Source organism: Heptranchias perlo, chromosome 4 (genome assembly GCF_035084215.1).
Source record: "Heptranchias perlo isolate sHepPer1 chromosome 4, sHepPer1.hap1, whole genome shotgun sequence".
Lineage (NCBI taxonomy): Eukaryota > Metazoa > Chordata > Chondrichthyes > Hexanchiformes > Hexanchidae > Heptranchias > Heptranchias perlo.
Genome location: NC_090328.1, coordinates 99,888,336 through 99,912,286, shown reverse-complemented (window position 1 = coordinate 99,912,286; position 23,951 = coordinate 99,888,336). Strand labels below are relative to the sequence as shown.

The 23,951-nt window shown below is 48.2% G+C and overlaps 1 long non-coding RNA gene across 1 annotated transcript in view; it reads left to right on the top strand.

Annotated features, from left to right (window-relative positions):
* Positions 1 to 21,750, top strand: part of LOC137320568 (uncharacterized) — a 31,795-nt gene extending 10,045 nt beyond the window's left edge. The window contains exon 2 of the long non-coding RNA XR_010962588.1: positions 20,781 to 21,750. This is a non-coding gene — a long non-coding RNA (uncharacterized lncRNA). The remainder of the gene's footprint in view (positions 1 to 20,780) is intronic.
* Positions 21,751 to 23,951: the final 2,201 nt, after the last annotated feature.

The window sequence follows — 23,951 nt, the reverse complement described above, 5'->3', positions numbered from 1 at the left end:
CAAATGGTGCCTGGTAGCCGGTGTGACTTTGTGTGACCATGGTGTATGATAGCCGCTGTGCCCCCATGGTGACTGGTGGCCAGAGTGACTCTGTGCTCTAATGGTGTCTGGTAGCCGGTACGACTTTGTGTGACCATGGTGACTGGTGGCCGATGTGACTCTGTGTGTCATTGTGATGTCCAGTAGACAGTGTGACACTGTGTGTTGTCGTAGAATCCGGTAACTGGTGTGACTTTGTATGTGGCCATGATGTCTGCTAGCCAATGTGACATTGCTCCTGTGGTGTCTGGAAGCCGGTGTGACTCTGTGTTTGATCGTGGTGTCTGATAGAAGGTGTGACTCTGTATGTGGCTGTGATGTGTGATAGCCGCAGTAGCTCTGTTCTCCCGTGGTGTCTGAAAACTGGTGTGACTCTTCTCCCGTGGTGTCTGGTGGCCGGTGTGACTCTGTGTTTCCGTGGTGTCTGGTAGCCGGTGTGACTCTGTGCTCCCGTGGTGTCTGGAAGTCGGTGTGACTCTGTGCTTCCCTGGTGTCTGGAAGTCGGTGTGACTCTGTGCTTCCCTGGTGTCTGGTAGCCATTGTGACTCTGTGTGTGGCCATGGTGTCTGCTAGCCATTGTGATTCTGCTCCCCTGGTGTCTGGTAGCCAGCGTGACTCTGTGTGTGGCTGTGGTGTCTGGTAGTCGGTATGGCTCTGTACTCCTGTGGTACCTGGAAGCCAGTGAGACTCTTCTTCCATGGTTTCTGGTAGCTGATGTGACTCTCTGTGCGGCCATAGTGTCTGGTAGCCAGTGTGACTCTTCTCCCATGGTGTCTGGTAGCCAGTGTGACTCTTCTCCCATGGTGTCTGGTAGCCAGTGTGACTCTTCTCCCATGGTGTCTGGTAATCAGTGCGACTCTTCTCCCATGGTGTCTGGTAGCCAGTGTGACTCTTCTCCCATGGTGTCTGGTAGTCAGTGTGACTCTTCTCCCATGGTGTCTGGTAGTCAGTGTGACTCTTCTCCCATGGTGTCTGGTAGCCCGTGTGACTCTTCTCCCGTGTTGTCTGGTAGCCTGTATGACTCTGTATCCCGTGGTGTCTGAAGTGATGTCTGCCGACAGGTTAATGATGAGTCCCCGACCTACCTTCAGTTTTAAGCAGTTGCCAAAGAACCAGTCAGCGACACGAAGAATGTAAGAAAGGTGAGTGAATGAGCTGCTGGCAGTATTTTGCACATGCAGCGTGGTGAAGAGCAGCTCTATCCCTGGACTGCCTGCTCAGCAAGAAGCATCCACTTCTAGAACTGTGGGCAAATATGGAGTGTTAGAGTGCCAGCCTGCCTTAAACCCCGAGGTGAAAATGACAGAATCCAGACTTTCAGCCTCCCCAGCGAGAAGTAGGCTGACCTCACTGCGCCTTCCAGTCTCGGCCGAATTACCGTAATATGGTGAGCTCCTGGTATTGCGACCGCCATTCATTGGGAGCTTGTCTTTGTGGTGGTGTGAATTGCAGTGAGATTTAAAGGGTCTGGAGCAGCTTAAAGGGGTTGGAGCACAGATAATTTTTTGGCTGCAGGACAAAAAAGTTTGATTCTTTGAAGAATGTCAGTGACATCAGCAAAGTCTGAGGGGAGAGACCAGAGCACCCAGGGTCAAAAAGGAAGCCCACTGGGGGAGGGAGGTGTTGCTTGCCTTGAAGCAATGCAGCTCTTGCCCCCTAAGAAGTGGCAGAAGGTGGCAGTAGCTGAGAATGTTGACTTGCACAATGCGAGGCGCCAGGCTCGCACCCACTCCCCATCCAGACCCGCACCCACTCCTCATCCAGACCCGCCCCCGCTCCCCATCCAGACTCGCCCCCACCCTCCATCCAGACCCATCTCCTCTCTCCATTCAGACCCTCCCTCACTCTCCATCCAGACCCGCCCCAACCCTCCATCCAGACCCGCCCCCACCCTCCATCCAGACCCGCCCCCACTCTCCATCCAGACCCGCCGTCTCCATCCAGACCCGCCGTCTCCATCCAGACCCGCCCCCGCTCTCCATCCAGACCCGCCCCCACCCTCCATCCAGACCCGCCCCCACTCTCCATCCAGACCCGCCGTCTCCATCCAGACCCGCCCCCACCCTCCATCCAGACCCACCCCCGCTCTCCATCCAGACCCATCCCCACTCTCCATCCAGACCCACCCCCGCTCTCCATCCAGACCCGCCCCCACTCCCCATCCAGACCCGCCCCCGCTCCCCATCCAGACCCTCCCCCGCTCTCCATCCAGACCCGCCCCCGCTCCCCATCCAGACCCGCCCCCGCTCCCCATCCAGACCCGCCCCCGCTCCCCATCCAGACCCGCCCCCGCTCCCCATCCAGACCCACCCCCGCTCTCCATCCAGACCCGCCCCCACTCCCCATCCAGACCCGTCCCCACTCTCCATCCAGACCCGCCCCCACCCTCCATCCAGACCCGCCCCCACTCTCCATCCTGACCTCCCCCCGCTCTCCATCCAGACCCGCCCCACTCTCCATCCAGACCCGCCCCCGCTCTCCATCCAGACCCGCCCCCGCTCTCCATCCAGACCCGCCCCCGCTCTCCATCCAGACCCGCCCCCGCTCTCCATCCAGACCCGCCCCCTCTCTCCATCCAGACCCGCCCCCACTCTCCATCCAGACCCGCCCCCGTTCTCCACCCAGACCCGCCGTCTCCACCCAGACCCGCCCCCACTCTCCATCCAGACCCGCCCCCACTCTCCATCCAGACCTGCCCCCACTCTCCATCCAGACCTGACCCCTCTCTCCATCCAGACCTGCCCCCACCCTCCATCCAGACCCGCCCCCGCTCTCCATCCAGACCCGCCCCCACTCTCCATCCAGACCCGCCCCCGCTCTCCATCCAGACCCGCCCCTGCTCTCCATCTAGACCCGCCCTCGCTCTCCATCTAGACCCGCCCCCGCTCTCCATCCAGACCCGCCCCCACTCTCCATCGAGACCCGCCCCCACTCTCCATCCAGACCCGCCCCCACTCTCCACCCAGACCCGCCGTCTCCATCCAGACCCGCCCCCGATCTCCATCCAGACCCGTCCCCGCTCTCCATCCAGACCCGTCCCCGCTCTCCATCCAGACCCGCCCCCACCCTCCATCCAGACCCACCCCCACTCTCCATCCAGACCCACCCCCACTCTCCATCCAGACCCACCCCCACTCTCCATCCAGACCCACCCCCACTCTCCATCCAGACCCACCCCCACTCTCCATCCAGACCCACCCCCACTCTCCATCCAGACCCGCCTCCGCTCTCCATCCATACCCGCCCCCACTCCCCATCTAGACCCGACCGCACTCCCCATCCAGACCTGCCGTCTCCATCCAGACCCACCCCACCCTCCATCCAGACCCGCCCCCACTCTCCATCCAGACCCACCCCCACTCTCCATCCAGACCCGCCCCCACTCTCCATCCAGACCCACCCCCACTCTCCATCCAGACCCACCCCCACTCTCCATCCAGACCCGCCCCCACTCTCCATCCAGACCCACCCCCACTCTCCATCCAGACCCACCCCCACTCTCCATCCAGACCCACCCCCACTCTCCATCCAGACCCGCCCCCACTCTCCATCCAGACCCGCCCCCACTCTCCATCCAGACCCGCCCCCACTCTCCATCCAGACCCACCCCCACTCTCCATCCAGACCCACCCCCACTCTCCATCCAGACCCACCCCCACTCTCCATCCAGACCCGCCTCCGCTCTCCATCCAGACCCGACCCCGATATCCATCCAGACCCGACCCCGATATCCATCCAGACCCGCCCCCATGCTCCATCCAGACCCGCCGTCTCTATCCATCCAGACCCGCCCCCACACTCCATCCAGGCCCATCCCCACTCTCCATCCAGACCCCCCCCCCACTCTCCATCCAGAACACCCCCCCCCCCCACCGATCTCCATCCAGACCAGCCCATGCTCTCCACGTTTGGATGCTGCTTGCCCTTTGCCCTGACGAGCCCTGTTGGAGCTGATTGTTATTGGGGGCTTTCTTTTGATGGCCTGAAGTGGTTATTCTGATTAGTTGAGCTGACCTCAACGACAGCTCTCCTTTCCATATAATGTTGCCGATGTTTCCATTGTGCTGAAGTCCGGTGTTTTCACCCATAGTGTCTGGAAGTCGGTCTGATTCTGTGTATGGCCATGAATGTTTAATGGACATAAGTTGGTATAAAAAGAAAAAATGACTTGCATTTATATTGCACCTTTCATGGCCTCAGGATGTCCCAAAGTGCTTTACAGCCAATGAAGTACTTTTGAAGTGAAGCAAACGCAGCAGCCAATTTGTGCACAGCAAGGTCCCACAAACGGCAATGAGATAAACAACCAGATAATCTGATTTAGTGATGTTGGTTGAGGGATAATTATTGCCAGGACACTGGGGAAAACTCCCCTGCTCTTCTTTGAATAGTGCCATGGGATCTTTTACATCCACCTGAGAAGAGAGACAGGGCCTCTGTTTATCATCTCATTCAAAAGACAGCACCTCCAACAGTACAGAACTCCCTCAGTACTGCACTGGAGCGTCGGCCTAGATTACGTACTCTAAGTCCCTGGAGTGGGACTATCATCCCACAAACTCCTAACTCAGAGGCCAGAGTGCTACCACTGAGCCACAGCTGAAACATTGCAAACTGCTTCAATTGCCTGGACAGATGGAGTATGGAGTCACCATAGAGCAGAATCGACAAGAAGGTGCAGTGTTAGACAGGCAAACTAGGAAATTGTGAATGAGATGGAAGATATCCCTGCAGAATTTACAGCCAGGAGGAGTTGTGCACCAGCCTCTAACAGGCAGCACATTTAGCTAACTATCTGATGCACCCCATGTTCAAAAAGTCCCACCCTCATGTTCCAGAGGCCCAATACACCACCTCCGACATCACCTGTTGCACTACCTCAACTCGCATGGCAGCCCCTCCTTTGATCTGCCGCTACCTTATTCTGCATCTTCAGAAGAAAACTCTCTGAAACGGTTTAAATAAAGTGCAATTCTATTATATCCACTAAAGTAAAAATGATATACAATCCCCATCACTTATAGTGGCCGCGTTGGTGCTAACGCAATGTGCCCGCTATACACGTTGGACGGTTTAAAGGGAATCGCAAAGGCCACCAAGTAGTGAGTGATGCCAGAGTCGATAGAGAGAGAGTATTTGAGTGTGGGGATATCCCAGTGTTCTCACCTGAGGTCCATACATCTGGACTTTGCAGTGGGAGCATTGCACAGGTCCGGCAATGACCTCATGGTGTCTAGCAGCTGAGATGCCATGCGCTGCGAGTTCGAGAGGAGCACAGGCATTTGGACCACAGAGGAAGAGTTGGCATGGGGAGTGAGATAATTGGGCATCTGGGAGATGAGAAGCGTCCTCAGAGGGAAGGAAGCCACAGCAGTTCTGGGAGAGTCGGGGTCATTGAACCAGCTGATGAGGATTCTGAGCCAGGAGAAGATAAAGAGATGTGAGAGGAGAGAAACCGAACACTGTAAAAAAATAGTAACACCGAAACACACGGAGAGCTGAAGGCGCTTAAGAGCTGTAAACAGTATCTTTGGAACTGATTTTAATGCCAATAGATAACGGAGTATGCTTTTTGGCCAATTTAAGTGATTACCCAGGAGTTTGGATGTCTTGTTGAAGTTGTACAAGACATTAGTAAGGCCACATTTGGAATACTGTGTACAGTTCTGGTCACCCTATTATAGAAAGGATATTATTAAACTAGAAAGAGTGCAGAAAAGATTTACTAGGATGCTACCGGGACTTGATGGTTTGACTTATAGGGAGAGGTTGGATAGACTGAGACTTTTTTCCCTGGAGAGTAGGAGGTTAAGGGGTGATCTTATAGAAGTCTATAAAATAATGAGGGGCATAGATAAGGTAGATAGTCAAAATCTTTTCCCAAAGGTAGGGGAGTCTATAACGAGGGGACATAGATTTAAGGTGAGAGGGGAGAGATACAAAAGGGTCCAGAGGGGCAATTTTTTCACTCAAAGGGTGGTGAGTGCCTGGAACGAGCTGCCAGAGGCAGTAGTAGAGGCGGGTACAATTTTGTCTTTTAAAAAGCATTTGGACAGTTACATGGGTAAGATGGGTATCGAGGGATATGGGCCAAGTGCAGGCAATTGGGACTAGCTTAGTGGTATAAACTGGGCGACATGGACATGTTGGGCCGAAGGGCCTGTTTCCATGATTCTATGATTCTATAAGCGTGGACATTTTAAGTGGTGGGGACTGTACTCCATGATAGATTCAGTTGATAATCAAAGGATTTCTTATCAATGGTCAAGCAATTAAGAGATTTAGTACTCAAGTAGATACAGAGTCAACTGTACTTCTCTGCCCATCTGATCATTTGTTCTGAAACATCTGGTAGAAGTTGAACGTGTGACTTCACAAAGGATTAAAGGACACACAGAAATTGTAAACTGTGAACCACCAGTGGATGTCGACTAAATGATCCAAATAGTAATATAATTCAGAACGTATTAAAGGTGACCTGCTCCTTTAACAGAGGCGTGCCATAAACAGATGGGGAGTGGGACAACAGCACGGGAGATGAAATCTACTCCAGAAATACGTTTATTTTTCACCCATTCTCACCCGACATCTGCAGAATGGCAACTGGTTCCTAGATCCCTTCAGTATTATTTTCCTTCTCACAGACCCATTACATAGCAAGCTAATCTTCTGTTGCAACACGGTGTCCTTTCTCACGAGCTGCATTAATCATCAGACCCACCACAGGGAGCCTTAAGCTCTAACTTCATGCTTCAGTGAAATACGGAGAGGGAGACCCGGTGAGTGTAAAGAGAGCTGTGAAACTGACCCGGGAGACCCGGTGAGTGTAAATAGTGAAACTGACCCGGAGAGTGTGAAGAGAGTGTAAATAGTGAAACTGACCCGGAGACCCGGTGAGTGTGAAGAGAGTGTAAATAGTGAAACTGACCCGGAGACCCGGTGAGTGTGAAGAGAGTGTAAATAGTGAAACTGACCCGGAGACCCGGTGAGTGTGAAGAGAGTGCAAATAGTGAAACTGACCCGGAGACCCGGTGAGTGTGAAGAGAGTGCAAATAGTGAAACTGACCCGGAGACCCGGTGAGTGTGAAGAGAGTGTAAATAGTGAAACTGACCCGGAGACCCGGTGAGTGTGAAGAGTGTAAATAGTGAAACTGACCAGGTGAGTGTGAAGAGAGTGTAAATAGTGAAACTGACCCGGAGACCCGGTGAGTGTAAATAGTGAAACTGACCCGGAGACCCGGTGAGTGTGAAGAGAGTGTAAATGGTGAAACTGACCCGGTGAGTGTGAAGAGAGTGTAAATAGTGAAACTGACCCGGGAGACCCGGTGAGTGTGAAGAGAGTGTAAATAGTGAAACTGACCCGGGAGACCCGGTGAGTGTGAAGAGAGTGTAAATAGTGAAACTGACGGAGCGGTACGAGAGCAGAATCAAAAAGTCAAGAGAAAGTCAAAAAGTGATGTCACAGCACAAGGAGGAGCGCCGAGGGTAAATCAGTAAGTATTTAGTTTATTGATTTTTTTTTTGTGGTTGGTTAGTGTTTTTAGTGGTTAGTGTTATAGTATTAACTTAATAGTGAATTGCCTTAAAGCTAAACAAACAGTTTAAACGACTGTTAGGCAACAGCTGGGACCCGTCACATGCACATTCTGTGCCGTGTGGGAACTCCACAACACTTGTGTGTCCTGGAAAACCATGTATGCAGGAAGTCCTGCCAACTGCTCCAGCTCCAGTGCAGAGTTTCTGAACTTGAGGGGCGACTGGCATCACTACAGTGCATACGGGAAGCTGAGAGTTTTGTGGAAAGCACATTTCAGGAGGTGGTCACCCCGCAGCTACAGAGAGATCAGGTGAAGAGGGAATGGGTCACCACCAGATAGACTAGGAGAAATAGGCAGGCAGTGCAGGAGTCTGCTGGGAGTGTGGCTCTCACAAACCAATATTCAGTGTTGAATACCAGTGAGAGTGTTGACAGCTCAGGGGAGTGAATTCAGGAGCAAATCCACAGCATCGTGGGCGACTCGGCTGCACAGGGGGGCACAAGAAATGCAGTTGTTATAGGGGAATCGATAGTCAGGGAGATAGTCAGGCATTTCTGCAACTGCCGACATGAGTCCTGCATGGTGTGTTGCCTCCCTGGTGCCGGGATAAAGGACATCACTGAGAGGGTGCAGAACGTTTTGAGGGGGGAAGGGGAACAGCTAGAAGTCATGGTCCATGTGAGAACGAATGACATAGGAAGGAAAAGGGTTGAGGTCCTGCAGTCAGAGTTTCAGGGAGGAGGTTAAAAAGCAGGATCTCAAAGGTAGTAATCTCCAGATTACTCCCAGTGCCACCAGCTAGTGAGTATAGAAATAATAGGATAAGACAGGTCAAGGTGTGGCTGGAACAATGGTGCAGGAGGGAGGGCTTCAGATTCCTGGTGCATTGGGACCAGTTCTGGGGTAGGAGGGATCTGATCAAGATGGACGGGTTGCACCTCATAGGAGCTGGGACCAATGTCCTCGCGGGGAGGTTCACTACTGCTGTGGGGGGAGCCTGGGTTTAAACTAATTTGGCAGGGGGATGGGCACCAGGAGGAAGCATTAGAGAGGAGAAACAAGGTGCACAGAGGACTGGGAGGGACAAATAGCACTAGAGTAAAGAATAGTTCAGAAATAGGAGGGATCAGACAGGGTGAAAATGCGAGGCAGTCTAAGATGAGTTTGGAGTATGTAGCATAGTAAATAAGGTTGGAGAGCAGCAGGCACAAGTCGCCATGTGGAACTATGATATAGTGGCAATAACAGAGACCTGGCTCAAAGAAGGGGAGGATTGGTTACTTAATATTCCTGGCTACAAGGTATTCAGGAAAGATAAGGAAGGAAAGAAGGCGGGGGGAGAGGGGTGGTGGCAGTATTGATCAAGGAAACTATTATAGCACTGGAAAGGGAGGATGTAGTTGAGGGGGTCAAAGACAGAATCTATTTGGTTAGAATTAAGGAACAATAGTGGAGCTATTATGCTACCGGGTGTATACTATAGGTCTCCAAATAGTGGGAAGGAGTTAGAGGAGCAAATTTGCAGACAAATTACAGAAAAATGTAAGAACAATAGAGTAGTGACAATGGGGGACTTCAATTATCCTAATATAAACTTGGACAGTAACGATGTAAAGGACAAAGAGGGGCAGGAATCCCTGAAACGTGTACAAGAGAACTTTCTTGAACAGTGTATTTCCAGCCGAACGAGGAAGGAAGCAATGCTGGATCTAGTTCTGGGGAATGAAAGGGGGCAAGTAGAGTATGATCATAATATCTTTAGGTTTAGACTAGTTATGGAAAAGGACAAGGAATAATCAAATGTGAAAACACTTAACTGGAGGAAGGCTAATTTCAGTGAATTAAAAAGGGGTTGGGCCCAGGTGGATTGGAATCAAAAATTGGTAGGCAAAATAGTAATTAAACAAAGGGAGGCCTTCAAGTAGGAGATGGGTCAGGTACAGAGTAGACACATTCCCATGAGGGGGAAAGGAAGGGCATCCAAAGCTAGAGCTCCCTGGATGACTAATGATATAGAGATTAAAATGAAATGGAAAAAGGAGACTTATGACAAATATAAGGTTCATAATACAGTAGAGAAATAAGCTGAATACAGAAAGTACAGAGTAGATCTAAAAAAGGAAATAAGAGGGGCAAAGAAAGAGTATGAGAATAGATTAGCGGCTCATAAAAGAGAACCCAGAAGTCTGTTATAAACATATAAATAATAAATGGGTAGTCAAAGGAAGGGTGGGACTGATCAGGAACAAAAAAAGAGATCTTCTTGTGGAGGCAGAGGGAATGGCTGAGGTACCAAATAAATACTTCACAAAGGTCGTCACGAGAGAAGAGGATGCTGCCATTGTAGCAGTAAAGGAGGAGGTAGTAGCGATATTAGAGAGGATAAAAATAGGTAAAGAGGAGAGACTTAAAAGATTGGCCGTACTCAAAGTAGAAAAGTGACCCAGTCCATATAGGATGCATCCTAGGTTACTGAGGGAGGTAAGGGTGGAAATTGCGGAGGCTCTGGCCACAATCTTCCAATCCTCCTTAGTGTAATGGAATTTAGTTTTCGCACAAATGTATGAAGAATTCAAAGGGTTAGAATTAACGGGGTTATGGGTGAGAAACTACAGGAACCAGGAGTGACCATCACACAGTCCTCGTGGAGACGAAGTCCCGTCTTCACACTGAGGACACCATCCAACGTGTTGTGTGGCACTACCACCGTGCTAAATGGGATAGATTCAGAACAGATCTGGCAGCTCAAAATTGGGCATCCATGAGGCGCTGTGGGCCATCAGCAGCAGCAGAATTGTATTCCAGCACAATCTGTAACCTCATGGCCCGGCATATTCCTCACTCTACCATTACCAACAAGCCAGGGGATCAACCCTGGTTCAATGAGGAGTGTAGAAGAGCATACCAGGAGCAGCACCTGAAAATGGGGTGCCAACCTGGTGAAGCTACAACTCAGGACTACATGCATGCTAAACAGCGGAAGCAACATGCTATGGACAGAGCTAAGTGATTCCACAACCAACAGATCAGATCAAAGCTCTGCAGTCCTGCCACATCCAGTCATGAATGGTGGTGGACAATTAAACAACTAACGGGAGGAGGAGGCTCTGTAAACATCCCCATCCTCACTGATGGCGGAGTCCAGCACGTGAGTGCAAAAGACAAGGCTGAAGCATTTGCAACCATCTTCAGCCAGAAGTGCTGAGTGGATGCTCCATCTCGGCCGCCTCCCAATATCCCCACCGTCACAGAAGCCAGACTTCAGCCAATTCGATTCACTCCACGTGTTATCAAGAAACGGCTGAGTGCACTGGAGACAGCAAAGGCTATGGGTCCCGACAACATCCCGGCTGTAGTGCTGAAGACTTGTGCTCCAGAACTATCTGTGCCTCTAGCCTAACTGTTCCAGTACAGCTACAACACTGGCATCTACCCGACAATATGGAAAATTGCCCAGGTATGTCCTGTCCACAAGAAGCAGGACAAATCCAATCCGACCAATTACCGCCCCATCAGTCCACTATCAATCTCAGCAAAGTGATGAAAGGTGTCGTCGACAGTGCTTTCAAGTGACACTTACTCACCAATAACCTGCTCACCGATGCTCAGTTTGGGTTCCGCCAGGACCAATCGGCTCCAGACCTCATTACAGCCTTGCTCCAAACATAGACAAAATAGCTGAATTCCAGAGGTGAGGTGAGAGTGACTGCCCTTGACATCAAGGCAGCATTTGACCGAGTGTGGCACCAAGGAGTCCTAGTAAAATTGAAGTCAATAGGAATCGGGGGTAAAAATCTCCAGTGGCTAGAGTCACACCAGCACAAAGGAAGATGGTTGTGGTTGTTGGTGGCCAATCATCTCAGCCCCAGGACATTGCTGCAGGAGTTCCTCAAGGCAGTGTCCTAGGCCCAACCATCTTCAGCTGCTTCATCAATGACCTTCCCTCCATCATAAGGTCAGAAATGGGGATGTTCGCTGATGATTGCACATTGTTCAGTTCCATTCGCAATCCCTCAGATAATGAAGCAGTCCGAGCCCGCATGCAGAAAGACCTGGAAAGACCTGTGGCCGTCCCCCTCTCAAACAAATATACCGCTTTGGATATTGTTGAGGGGGATGACTTATCAGGGGAAGGCAGCAGCAGCCAACTTCCTGGCACCAGGGGTAGCTCTGCTGCACAGGCTGGGAGGAAAAAGAGTGGAAGAGCTATAGTGGTAGGGGATTCTATCGTAAGGGGAACAGACAGGCGTTTCTGTGGCCGTAAACGTGACTCCAGGATGGTTTGTTGCCTCCCTGGTGCCAGGGTCATGGATGTCACTGAGCGGCTACAGGGCATTCTCAAGGGGGAGGGTGAGCTGGCAGAGGTCGTGGTCCACATTGAGACCAACGACGTAGGTAGGAAGGGAGATGAGGTCCTGCATCAAGAATTTAGGGAGCTAGGTAGCAGATTAAAGAGCAGGACCTCAAAGGTTGTAATCTCTGGATTACTCCCAGTGCCACGGGCTAGTGAGTATAGAAATAGGAGGATAGAACAGATGAATGCGTGGCTAAAGAGTTGGTGCAGGAGGGAGGGTTTCAGTTTCCTGGATCACTGGGCCTGCTTCTGGGGAAGGTGGGACTTGTACAAGTCGGACGGGTTGCACCTGAACCAGAGCGGGACAAATATCCTTGCGGGGAGGTTTGCTAGCACTGTTGGGGGGGGGGTTTAAACTAACTTGGCAGGGGGATGGGATACAGAGTGAAGCTACAATAGGGGGTGATGTGCAGCCAAATATAGAGAAAAAAACAAGTCAGCTTGGAAGACAGGGCAAATATGTGAGGGCAAGGCTGGATGGCATCTATTTTAATGCAAGGAGTCTTGCGAATAAGGTGGATGAACTGAAGGTGTTGATAAACACATGGGAGTATGATATTGTTGCTGTCACAGAGACATGGTTGAGGGAGGGGCAAGACTGGCAGCTCAATATTTCGGGGTACAGAATCTTCAGGCGAGACAGAGGGGGAGGTATAAGAGGAGGGGGAAGTCGCAATATTAATTAATCAATCAATTACTGCCATAAGGAGGGATGATATATTAGCAGGTTCCTCTAATGAGGCCATATGGGTGGAGCTTAAAAACAAAAAGGGGGCAAGCACTTTGATGGGGGTGTACTATAGGCCCCCAAACAGTCAGGGGGAGATAGAGGAACAGATATGTAGGCAAATCTCAGAAAATTGTGCAAATAATAGGGTAATAATAGTGGGGGATTTCAACTTCCCCAATATTAACTGGGATACTCAGAGTGTAAAAGGCTTAGAGGGTACAAAATTCTTAACGTGCATCCAGGAGAGCTTTTTGAGCCAGCATGTAGAAAGTCCTACAAGAGAGGGGGCGGTAGTGAACCTAATTCTAGGGAATGTGGCCGGCCAAGTGGAAGAAGTGCTAGTAGGTGAGCACTTTGGTGACAGTGACCATAATTCGGTGAGATTTAAGGTGGTCATGGAAAAGGATAGGGAGGGGCCGGAAATAAAGGTTCTAAATTGGGGGAAGGCCGATTTTAATAGGATAAGGCAGGATCTGGCCAAAATGGACTGGGATCAGCTGCTTGTAGGAAAATCCGCATCGGAGCAATGGGAGTCTTTCAGAAGGGAGATTGAGACCATACAATGGCAACATGTTCCCGTAAAGGTCAAGGGTGGTTCCAAGAACTCCAGGGAACCTTGGATGTCAGGGGATATACGGGAATGGATTAGGAAAAAAAGGAGGGCTTTTGGCAGATACAAAAGGCTAAAGACGGAGGAAGCCCTCGAGGAGTACAAAAAGTGCAGGGGGATACTTAAAAAAGAAATTAGGAGATCAAGGAGGGGCCATGAAATAACACTGGCGAGTAAAATAAAGGAAAATCCTAAGATGTTTTATAAGTATATTAAGGGTAAGAGGATGACTAGGGAAAAAATAGGGCCCATTAGGGACAAAAATGGCAATCTGTGTGCGGAGCCGGCAGATGTAGGAGGGGTTCTAAATGAATTTTTTGCATCTGTTTTCACTATGGAGAAGGACGATGTAGACATAGAAATATGGCAGGGGGACTGTGATATACTCGAACATATTAACATCGAGTGGGAGGAGGTATTGGCGGTTTTAGCAGGCCTAAAAATGGATAAATCCCCAGGCCCGGACGAAATGTATCCCAGGCTACTGTGTGAGGCAAAGGAGGAGATTGCGGGGGCTCTAACATATATATTCAGAACCTCTCTGGCCACAGGGGATGTGCCAGAGGACTGGAGAACCGCTAATGTAGTACCATTATTCAAGAAGGGGAGTAGGGAAAAACCGGGGAACTACAGGCCAGTGAGCCTAACATCAGTGGTAGGAAAATTATTGGAAAAAATTCTGAAGGACAAAATTAGTCTCCACTTGGAGAAGCAAGGATTAATCAGGGATAGTCAACATGGCTTTGTCAAGGGAAGATCATGTCTGACTAATTTGATTGAATTTTTTGAGGGGGTGACTAGGCGTGTGGATGAGGGTAACGCAGTGGATGTGGTATACATGGATTTCAGTAAGGCCTTCGATAAAGTCCCCCACAGGAGACTGGTCAAGAAGGTACGAGCCCATGGAATCCAGGGTGCCTTGGCACTTTGGATACAAAACTGGCTTAGTGGCAGAAGGCAGAGGGTGATGGTCGAAGGTTGTTTTTGTGACTGGAAGCCTGTGGCCAGTGGGGTACCACAGGGATCGGTGCTGGGTCCCTTGCTGTTTGTGGTCTACATTAATGACTTGGATATGAATGTAAAAGGTATGATCAGTAAGTTCGCTGATGATACAAAAATTGGTAGGGTGGTAAATAGCGAGGAGGATAGCCTCAGTCTGCAGGACGATATAGATGGGTTGGTCAGATGGGCGGAACAGTGGCAAATGGAATTTAACCCGGAAAAGTGCGAGGTGATGCACTTTGGAGGGACTAGCAAGGCAAGGGAATACACAATGAATGGGAGGACCCTAGGCAAGACAGAGGGTCAGAGGGATCTTGGTGTGCAAGTTCACAGATCCCTGAAGGCGGCGGAACAGGTAGATAAGGTGGTAAAGAAGGCATATGGGATACTTGCCTTTATTAGCCGAGGCATAGAATATAAGAGCAAGGAGGTTATGATGGAGCTGTATAAAACAATGGTTAGGCCACAGCTGGAGTACTGTGTGCAGTTCTGGTCGCCACACTACAGGAAGGATGTGATCGCTTTGGAGAGGGTGCAGAGGAGATTCACCAGGATGTTACCAGGGCTGGAGCGCTTCAGCTATGAAGAGAGACTGGGAAGATTGGGTTTGTTTTCCTTGGAGCAGAGGAGGCTGAGGGGGGACATGATTGAGGTGTACAAAATTATGAGGGGCACAGATAGGATGGATACTAAGGAGCTTTTTCCCTTCGTTGAGGGTTCTATAACAAGGGGACATAGATTCAAGGTAAAAGGCGGGAGGTTTAGAGGGGATTTGAGAAAGAACTTTTTCACCCAGAGGGTGGTTGGAGTCTGGAACTCACTGCCTGAAAGGGTTGTGGAGGCAAGAACCCTCACAACATTCAAGAAGCATTTGGATGAGCACTTGAAATGCCATAGCATACAAGGCTACGGACCAAATGCTGGAATATGGGATTAGAGTAGACAGGGCTTGATGGCCGGCACGGACACGATGGGCCGAAGGGCCTCTATCCGTGCTGTATAACTCTACTCTATGACTCTATGACTCTAACATCCAGGCTTGGGCTGATAAGTGGCAAGTAACATTTGCGCCAGACATGTGCCAGGCAATGACCATCTCCAACAAGAAAGAGTCTAACCACCTCCCCTTGACATTCAACGGCATTACCATCACCGAATCCCCCACCATCAACATCCTGGGGGTCACCATTGACCAGAAACTTAACTGGACCAGCCATATAAATACTGTGGCTACAAGGGCAGGTCAGAGGCTGGGTATTCTGCGCCGAGTGAATGGGGTGCCAATCAAGCCAGCTGCTTTGTCCTGGAGGTTGTCGAGCTTCTTGAGTGTTGTTGGAACTGCACTCATCCAGGCAAGTGGAGAGTATTCCATCACACTCCTGACTTGTGCCTTGTAGATGGTGGAAAGGCTTTGTGGAGTCAGGAGGTGAGTCACTCGGAGTCAGGAGGTGAGTCACTGAACATTCACTCCCTTCACCACCGGCGCACAGTGGCTGCAGTCTGTACCATCCACAGGATGCACTGCAGCAACTCGCCAAGGCTTCTTCGACAGCACCTCCCAAACCCACGACCTCTACCACCTGGAAGGACAAGGGCGGCAGATACATGGGAACAACACCACCTGCACGTTCTGCTCCAAGTCACACACCATCCTGACTTGGAAATATATCGCCGTTCCTTCATCGTCGCTGGGTCAAAATCCTGGAATTCCCTTTCAACAGCACTGTGGGAGAATCTTCACCACACGGACTGCAGCGGTTCAAGAAGGCGGCTCACCACCACCTTCTCAAGGGCAATTAGGGATGGGCAATAAATGCCGGCCTCGCCAGCGATGCCCACATCTCATGAACGAATTAAATAAAAAGACTTAGTGCAGTAATACTCGTGGTTAGAAACATTCAACCATGCTATCTGAGGCAAAAACGGTGAAACAAAAGATGGGCCTGTATGTCCGAACATGTCGCTAAGCAACTACATTCCAGAATCAAGGAAGAACGATGAATGGGCTCCTAGTACTGATAAGGGAACCATCTACAAGTGGCTTAGATTTGCCACAGTGTAAAGGGGGGGCCAGGGGTGAACTCAGTGTATAAGTAGCCAGCCCCTATTCAGACTCAGGGTAGAGAAGAAAGAAAGGAGAAGTTAGAGGTTGAGAAGTTAGAGGAAAAGAGGGCGAGAGTACGAACAGGACTAAAAGGTACAATCTTTACCCAGAGACAACGGGGTAATATAATACCTTGTTTTCTGATAATTACCGCTTAATTACTTGCATGTATTTATCCTTGCTTTTGTTCAATTTAAAGATCATTACTGTATCCAATTGGTGTCAGCTTGAAATACATAAGTCTTACAATGGCGACCATGAAGGGTCCCTGACAAATAGTTGATTATTTATTGAGCAAAAATAAGGTCCTAGGATCGATCTAACAGCACACTAAGTCGGTTTAGGAAGGGAACCTTAGGGAGTGTAGGGAGCTGTATCTCCTACCGATAATCTAGTAACTAGTTATGGCAGGGGTAACCAAGGTCAAAATGGCCTTATATGAGAAATTCATAAAGATCTGCGTTACAGATCTAATCCCCGTCTTGATGGAAGGAGATGGGGGAAAATTTGAATCTGCTATTCAAAAACATATAGATGAAAAGAAACTAAAGTTAGACAAAGGCAGACAAATGCTAGTTTATGCAGCACGTTTTTGCACACGCAGAAGTGGGGGTCTCTTTAAAAAAAATGGACAGAACAGGAGGAAAAGGAAAAAGAGTGTGAAGATTTGGCAAATAGGAATAGGAGTCTGACTTGTATGTTGACACAGCTGCAGGCAGGGATTGCCAAAGCAGCCGCCCAGGGGTTAGGAGTACAGCAGATGATGTATAAGATTGATGAGTTAATGGAAGAGAACGGTGTTTTGAGACAACAGCTAGAAGCTGCAAGAAGAGCCCTTAGGGAAATGGTGAATGCTCATGAGGCAGATCACACCAAGTGCGAGTTAAAAAATATATAAGCTACAGGGAAAATTGGGACAGCAAACAGCCTTGATGTCAGCTATTACAACTGGAGGAGGAGGAGATAGAGTGGGTTGGGACCCGTTAGAACGAGAAGCAGCATGTTATAATAATCCTGACTGCGGTGGCTAGGAAAGCCAGCCCATAAATGTGATTACCACCAGTGTGAGATGTAACCAACACAACGTGATTACGTCACAGGTAACTGACAGTACGCCAATAAAACCAAACAAAGCAGCTGCTTTTGGTTAGTGAACTAGGGCCCATAAAGGATGGGAATGATCCTATTATGGTCACTCGAACTGGGGGAGATTTTAAACAGGGTCATGGCGAGCTAGAAGACGGTGATTTAAAAGCTATTTTGTTGGCCGCCCTGGATAGAGGCTTAAAACCACCGCTTATGCAGTAAATGGGTCCGATATGTTGTTTCGAGAAATCATGGATCCATTGGGGATAAGCAACTTAAATTTTAATGCACAGGGATCTACAAAACACCCCACCGCCTTCACAAATTGATTGCTTGATGTGTATGAAACGACACAGCCCACTGCACGTCCACCACCAAGGCAACTGGCGCCCGATGGGCGAGAGGACGTCTTCTTTGAACAAATGTTCCAAGTCAGCTACAGCCATTAGTGAAAACTGCACTGGGAGTGACCGTTCGCAAAAATCATAGGTGGTCCGTCATTTTGAGACTTACTATTAAGGTAATGGGGCGGTGTAAAAGGACACATCACCAGACCCCCTGGGAGGGTTGCCAAATTCAAGATTTGGGGGGAAACCCGTGGAAGTGGTCAAGGGACCACGAACGGATAGAAATAACTGGGGACCAAATAACAGGTCAGCATCAGGAAATAGGGGACCCTAATGCTACAATTGAGAAGGAACCCAGGCCATCCCCCAACGTGGTACTCCGAAAAACTGGAGCCAAGGTCCTATACTACCGAGGATAAATTACTGGCACTCCCGACAACCAGTAACATCACAGGCCAACTTAAACAATTGTAAACAATTTTACAACACCAAGTTATAGTCCAGCAATTTTATTTTAAATTCACAAGCTTTCGGAGGCTACCTCCTTCCTCAGGTGAATGTGCCCCACATCGTTCACCTGAGGAAGGAGGAAGCCTCCGAAAGCTTGTGAATTTAAAATAAAATTGCTGGACTATAACTTGGTGTTGTAAAATTGTTTACAATTGTCAACCCCAGTCCATCACCGGCATCTCCACATCATTATTGATTATGTCTGTGGTCTGGTGCGAGTTATAGTAAGTTGGTTGTAGAGATTTCAGATGTGCATTCAGTGTTTGCGATTAAGAAAGAGACAGTGTGCGAATTTCCAGTCCACCAGGACCCAGGGGGTACAAAAATGGGCATCCGCATTTGCCTGTATCTCCAGTTGTTGGACGAGCAGTTCAAAATGTTAAGAGTTAAAACTTAACTCTCAAAAGGCTCAGCTGCTACAGGAACAAGTGACATTTCTGGGCGTGTTCATCTCTGCTGCTGGACAGACTCCAGATCAGCACAAAGTAAAAATCATACAGCGATGACCTTTGCCAGTGTCTAAGACAGCGCTCCGTTCATTCTTGGGCCTGGTGATATATTGGTGTCGTCTGCTCGATTGAGACACTGGACACTTCTGTTAATAGAACAACACCTTGATATCACACTGAAGTAGACAACTCTCCAACCACAGTTGTTACAATATAGGGGTGAGCCACAAGACTGCCCCTTACCATTGCTAGACTTTGAAGTTAATCCGGTAGAGAAGACACTATTACTTGACGTGCCAGATGTCCACATCGATGGTTCTTCGTTTCATTAGAAAGGAGTACCGTTTACAGGGTTTCCAGTCATTCTCCCTGACCAAATCATCCAGCACAATTGCGTGCCACATTCAGCACATTATGCTGAAATCACGGCGCTCTTGACGGCTGTATTTGAAACCTCTGACCAACCTGTCTGACAGTGCCTCTGCAATCAACACTATGTTGTCACTCCCTCTGCCATATAAGAATAACTACCACACATCTGATGGAAAATTATTGCTACGTGGTGATTTATTTAGATTGTTGTGGGATGCGTTAAGAGATAGAAAACAGCCATGCTTCATGGGTAAAGTAAAGGCCCACACCAAAGGAACTGATCCACATTCAGTCGGTAATTCCCAGGCTGACAAGGCTGCCAAAGAGGCCGCCCACACCGGGTATCCTTTTGGCCCATTCTCCAATGGTCATATCTGTGCTGTAGCTAGTCATCCCGCCAAATTCGACTTACACATCCTACAAATGACCTGGCCACCATATGAGCAAACCATGGTGGGGCACCGAGAGACTAAACCCCTACCCTACCCCCACCATGGGCTCACAAAACCAACAATGTGGAACATGTCTTACTTATGCATAAACCCAAGTCTGAATCATTCCCAGTTGTGTGTGTACCCCGTACTGTAGCTGAAGAAGTCTTTACATGTTTCACTGTCATGCCGTGGGTGGTCATTGTTCTGCAGTGACCGCAATGATTAAATCCAAAGACGACATCATTCGCCAGGTAGCGAGGTGTTTGGTATGTCTGCAACACAATCGAGCCATACACACCCAATCGTGCTTTCCTTCAAAGTACACCTCCCCTCGAGGGACCTTTGACACATTTACAGATTAATTTCATAGGCCCTTTACATCAGGCGCCTTCAGATTACTTGCATTGTTTGGCCATTATTGATAAATTCACAAAGTGGATGGAATCATTCCTATATAAGACTAACATCACTATTACTGCAGCTAGAATATTGTTGGGTGAGGTGATCTGCAGGTGGGGAGTACCGATACAAGTAGACAGTGATCAAAGGTCCCATTTTACAGGCAAAATTTTTACTGAACTCGAAAAGCTCATGAAAATAGAGCACAAACTGCATATCTCCCATCAACCGCAGTCATCCAGAGTGGTGGAAAGAGGCAATTGGACCCTAAAAACTATGTTAAAGAAGTTTTGTGGTGATCAGTCCACTTGTTGGGCAAACGTGTTGCCCATGTGTCTTATGGTAATTCAATCAACCCCTCATGCCACGACAGGTATCTCATCATACCCAGGCTATGACAGGAAGATTGACTCCGGGACACCTTTTAGTGCCCACAGCATCTCCTTTGTTGTTGGGAGCGATCGGAAGTAAATGGTTAAACCAGATGATGGAACATGTGAATGAAACAAACCGCTTTGTGGCACGTATCAGTGGGAAATCTAGGAATCAGATTAAAAAGTATTTTGACAAAAAGGTAAAGCCCTCGGAGTTTGAGGTAGGAGATGTAGTTATGATTTTGAATTATGGGAAACGGGAACGTGTGTTTGAACCTAAATAGTGGACAGATCTAGCCCAGCGGTGTACCTAATACAGTATAAAGGAAAAGGAAACAAGAAGATCACCAAATGGCACCATATTAACCAGCTCAAATCAGTAATAGTCAGAGACAAAGCTCAGTAACTCAGACACTGTGCTTAATTTGACAGGAAACAGGGAAGCTGCAAGAACATCACTGGTAGTGGAAGCGGAACAGCAATAGCAAAGTTTGGGCATCCAGTACTCCCACTGTCAGCGAGCCTGCAGTCGGCCCTAGCCCGTCATACAATCTCCATGGAATACCTGGTACACATGCAGCATCAAAATGAGATAACTGAAAAGGCAATTGCTCAACTTGGAAAACAGGAATGATGGGAAACAGTGTATAATGTGGGACAGCATCGTTGGTACTGTATACTATCAATACGTTTTGTGATTATCAAGGCATTATGACAATGGTATTATTCGTTTTATTAATGTGTTAAGCGTACTATAAAAAGATGCACCGAAGGCAACAGATCCTAAAAACAATGGCATTGTTTAAGAAATAATTGTGAGAGATTGGCCCCTCTCGTGCTGCACTCTCAAAGTGGGGACTGTAAAGGAATGTAGTTCTCGCACAAATGTATGAGGAATTCAAAGGGTTAGACTTAACGGTGTTATGGGTGAGAAACTACAGGAACCAGACTTAGTGCAGTAGCACTCGTGGTTAGAAACATTCAACCATGCTATCTTAGGCAAAAACAGTGAAACAGAAGATAAGCCCTGTATGTCCGAACATGTCGCTAAGCAACTACATTCCAGAATCAAGGAAGAACGATGAATGGGCCCCTAGTACTGTTAAAGGAACCATCTACAAGTGGCTTAAATTTTCCGCAGTGTAAAGGGGGGGCCAGGGGTGAACTCAGTGTATAAGTAGCCAGCCCCTACTCAGATTCAGGTTAGAGAAGAAAGAAAGATGAAGTTAGAGGGTTGAGAAGTTAGAGGAAAAGAGGGCAAGAGTACGAACAGGATCAAAAGTTACGATCTTTACGCAAAGGACAACAGAGTAATATGGTACCTTATTTTCTGATAATTACCACTTAATTACTTGCATGTATTTATCCTTGCTTTTGTTCAAATAAAAGATCATTACTATAACCAATTGGTGTCAGATTGAAATATTTAAGTCTTACATTAGATATGGGGATGGTACCATGGGTCTGGAGGCTTGCAAATGTTACACCCCTGTTCAAAAAATGGGAGAGTGATAAACCCAGCAGTTACAGGCCAGTGAGCCTAAATATGGGATGCATTGGTGATCATCTTCCAAAATTCTATAGACTCTGGAACAGTTCCTACAGATTGGAGGGTGGCAAATGTAACCCCACTATTTAAAAAAGGAGGGAGAGAAAAAACAGGGAATTACAGACCAGTTAGTCTAACATCAGTAGTGGGGAAAATGCTAGAGTCTATTATAAAGGATGTGATAACAGAACACTTGGAGAGCATTAACGGGATTGGACAAAATCAGCATGGGTTTATGAAAGGGAAATCATGCTTAACAAATCTACTGGAGTTTTTTGAGGATGTAACTAGTAGAATAGATAGGGGAGAACCAGTGGATGGTGTATTTGGATTTTCAGAAGGCTTTTGATAAGGTCCTACACAAGAGGTTAGTGTGCAAAATTAAAGCACTTGGGATTGGGGGGAATATACTGGCATGGATTGAGAATTGGTTGACAGACAGGAAACAGAGAGTAGGAATAAACGGGTCTTTTTCCGGGTGGCAGGCAGTGACTAGTGGGTACCGCAGGGATCAGTGCTTGGGCCCCAGCTATTCACTATATATATCAATGATTTGGATGAGGGAACTAAATGTAACATTTCCAAGTTTGCAGACGACACAAAGCTGGGGTGGAATGTGAGCTATGAGGAGGATGCAAAGAGGCTCCAATGTGATTTAGACAAGTTGGGTGAGTGGGCAAGAACATGGCAGATGCAGTATAATGTGGATAAATGTGAGATTATCCACTTTGGTTGTAAAAACAGAAAGGCAGATTATTATCTGAATAGTGATAGATTGGGAAAAGGGGAGGTGGAACAAGACCTGGGTGTCCTTGTACACCAGTCGCTGAAAGTGAGCATTCAGGTGCAGCAAGCAGTTAGGAAGATGAATGGTATGTTGGTCTTCATTGCAAGAGGATTTGAGTACAGGAGCAGGGATGTCTTACTGCAGTTATACAGGGCCTTGGTGAGACCACATCTGGAGTATTGTGTGCAGTTTTGGATGTCATTGCCATGGAGGGAGTGCAACGAAGGTTTACCAGACTGATTCCTGGGATGGCAGGACTGACATATGAGGAGAGATTGGGTCGACAAGGCCTATATTCACTAGAGTTCAGAAGAATGAGAGGTGATCTCATCGAAACATATAAAATTCTAACAAGACTAGACAGACTAAATGCAGGGCGGATGTTCCCGATGGCTGGGGAGTCCAGAACCAGGGGTCACAGTCTCAGGATACGGGGTATGCCATTTAGAACCGAGATGAAGAGAAATTTCTTTACTCAGAGGGCGGTGAACCTGTGGAATTCTCTACCACAGAAGGCAGTGGAGGCCAAGTCGTTAGATGTATTCAAGAAGGAGATAGCTATATTTCTTAATGCTAAAGGAGTCAAGGGATATGGGGGAAAAAGCGAGAACAGGGTACTGAGTTAGACGATTAGCCATGATCATTTTGAATGGCGGAGCAGGTCCGAAGGGCCGAATGGTCTACTCTTGCTCCTATTTTCTATGTTTCTATGTTTCTATGTCTGTGGTGGGGAAACTTTGAGAAACAATAAACCAGGACAAAATTAATTGGCACTTGGAAAAGTATGGGCTAATAAATGAAAGTCAGCACGGATTTGTTAAAGAAAAATCATGATTGACTAACTTGATTGAGTTCTTTGATGAAGTAACGGAGATGGTTGATGAGGGTAGTGCAGTTGATGTGTATATGAACTTCCAAAAGACATTTGATAAAGTACCACATAATAAATTAAAGCCCATTGGATTAAAGGGGCAGTTGCAGCGTGAATACAAAATTGGCTAAGGGATAGAAAGCAGAGAGTAGTGGTGTACGGTTATTTTTCAGACTGGAGGAAAGTTGTGTTCCCCAGGGGTCAGTATTCGTACCACTGCTCTTTTTGATATATATTAATGACCTGGACTTGAGTATAGAGGGTTTAATTTCAAAGTTTGCAGATGACACAAAACTCGGAAATGTAATAAACAATGTGGAGGATAGTAACAGACTTAAGGAGGAATAGACAGACTCGTGAAATGGGCAGACACTTGGCAGATGAAATTTAATGCAG